Genomic DNA, 2,736 nt, shown 5'->3' with positions numbered 1-2,736 from the left:
CAATACATAATTATTCACATATAAGGCCAATGTTGGATTAATGATCCAACAAGGGATATTCCAAGATAAAATGGAAGTGCCATGAAGTTTATTTATTGCAGAAAACGTAAATGGCAAGGATGCTAAATTGCAAGGAAAATGAACACAAAATCTTGAAGATATGAAAGAAACAATGCAGAATCGAAAGTGATTTTCAATATAGATGTAAAATTGTTGAATCAAACAACATCTTTTACGCAGTCTTTGACGTCTATGTAAATAAACAACATTTCTAAATCTTGATATTTTGTATTAAAAATAAAAATAAAATCTTGATATTTTACTGTTTAATTCTCATTTCACCACGACGCCCATGCTTGAATATATATAACACTAAGCCGGCCATTTATTTAATTCTAAGGTTGATAATAAATCATCTCACATAACACTTTCGTTCTCACTAGGTATGCATGCACATAGGGATGGGAATAGGCCAGGCCGGCCTACAGGGGCCTACGGCCTAGCCTACGACAGGTCAGGCCAGATTTTTTTTCTTAATCAAAGAAGGCCTATGCTTTTTTAAAAGTCTATTTAACTTAAAAGGCCAGACCACAGGCCATTCAAAAAGTATGTTAACCTATTAGGCCGGTCTATTAATTAAATATGAATAATATTATTTATTATTATCTTATATTTTGTACTTTGAATTAAAATAAAAATTTGTTAACTTTTTCAGTGATTTAAGCTTATTAGTATACAATAATTTTTTGAATATTTAAATGTATTATTATAAACTATAATTGAAATATGATACAATATATAGTCAAATTACTTAAAAAGTCATCTTGATTATCAAAAGAAAGTTTAATCTAATCTTAATATATATAAATGTTAGACAGTCTGACCTAACCCTAATCCCGCCTTTTTTGGCTGATCTGGATATTTTTTATGAAAAAAAAGGTTTTTCAAGGATTCGAACCGGGTACCTCTTGGCTACACTTTACAACTCTCCCCACTAAGTCACTTCCTTTTTGATTGAAATATTGTTGCTTCCAAAATTGATATACCACAGTACTAAAACATTTTTTTAAAGACGCAAACGCCCTAGCGGTTACTTTTCTCATAACAATTTCTTTTCATTTTTAATGTTTCCTTTATTGATGACAGTATTTATTATTATTGTTGTTGTTGTTGTTGTTGTTGTTCTTATTTTCTGTCGTTTACCACATAAAAGTTCCTTTTCATATTTCTTCTTATTTCAGTTGCCACATAAAAGTTCATTTTCCTTTTCATTTTTATAGTATTAACGGCCCTTGCGGTTAGGATCAGTTTCTTGGTGTATGCTTACTACATGTTACGATATTAAAGTTGTATTTTTAAAATTGTTGATAATTTGACTGATTCCGATGATAATTTTGTCAGCCTCTTTGTTTCTCATATATTATTACTTGAAGTTATTTATTCTGACTTTTTATTTGCAAAAATCACTACACTAGATTATAACATTGCTTTGATTTCTCCCTCTGACTTTTCAAAAATGTTTACTATTTTCAATTTGTTTATTTTAGTTGTTCTTTTAACATGAATGTAATCGAATATGAAGATTGAGAAAAAAGAAATTCAAGAACATAGCCTGGTAATATTATTTGGTAAGACAATAAATTTAATAATTTAAATTAGTGTAATTTTTGCATTTTTTGTTGTTGTTTTTTGCGGTCGTTTCATAGGATAGTATTGAATGTACAATCAATATAATATTTATATCAAAACCCGTGCATCGCACGGGTTAGAGTCTAGTTGATATATTAATTTGTTAGTCTATTTAAACTTAGATTACATTGTTTACGTAAAGATGTTCATATGAAATAGGTTTTTAAACAGGCTAGCAGACCGTATCAGGCTTTCAGAAGGCTAGACTCAGGCCTGAAAAGTAAGCCTATGACAGGCCGCAGGCCAGGCTTAGGCCTTCAAAAAAATTGACAGGTCAGACTCAGGCTTTGCAAAGTCTAACTCGGTCTATCCTATTCCCAACCCTACATGCACATATATTATAACATTGTTAAATTTATAAGTTCAAATTAATTTAAATTGATATGATTGATGAATAACGACATTTAGATGCACGGTTTGGTTAGGTATGTGTCGGTATTTCACCAATTTAGAGAATCAACATTAATTGCCTTTTACCAGTGTTTAGCTTAGAAAATGAAATCATAAGCGACCAGAAAGAGAATCGACCTAGGCCTAGCCACAGCCCACATGTGATTAATTAGTACACAAGGTGTGAGAAGAGTTCTATTCCTGCAGTTTTATCATCGCATTCTTTTTCTCTTCACTTGAGGCCTATCCCCTTGGAACTCACTTGTTACAAGTTGTTAATTTGACATATGTGGATGAAAACCAAAAGAAACAATATCAGGTTTCCCACTTTGAAGCACACAACGTGAAATCTATTATTAATATTTAGGGTCTTTTTTAGATTGTCTTATTTTTGAGCTAATGTCAAAGAGCTTATGCAAATAAATAAGTTTTTATGTATTATTTACAAGTTTGCCAAAGTTGTTTAAGAAAAAAATAATTTACGAAGATTCAACTTTAGTTACCGAAAACTTATGAATAAACATAAAATTTTATTTATTTACATAAGCTATTTTTCATAAGTTTAAAAATAAGTAAATCCAAAATAGGCGCTTAATAACACGTTGTATTGGCCCAAACAATTGAGAGTTGCATATGCGTACGTAAGATTTTTTTACG

The sequence above is a fragment of the Medicago sativa genome, chromosome 8 (assembly GCF_051527215.1).
Source record: "Medicago sativa cultivar Bolivia chromosome 8, Bolivia_mono, whole genome shotgun sequence".
In the NCBI taxonomy this organism is placed as follows: Eukaryota; Viridiplantae; Streptophyta; class Magnoliopsida; order Fabales; family Fabaceae; genus Medicago; species Medicago sativa.
The sequence above is the reverse complement of the archived record's forward strand: the minus strand, read 5'-3'. Positions refer to the sequence as shown.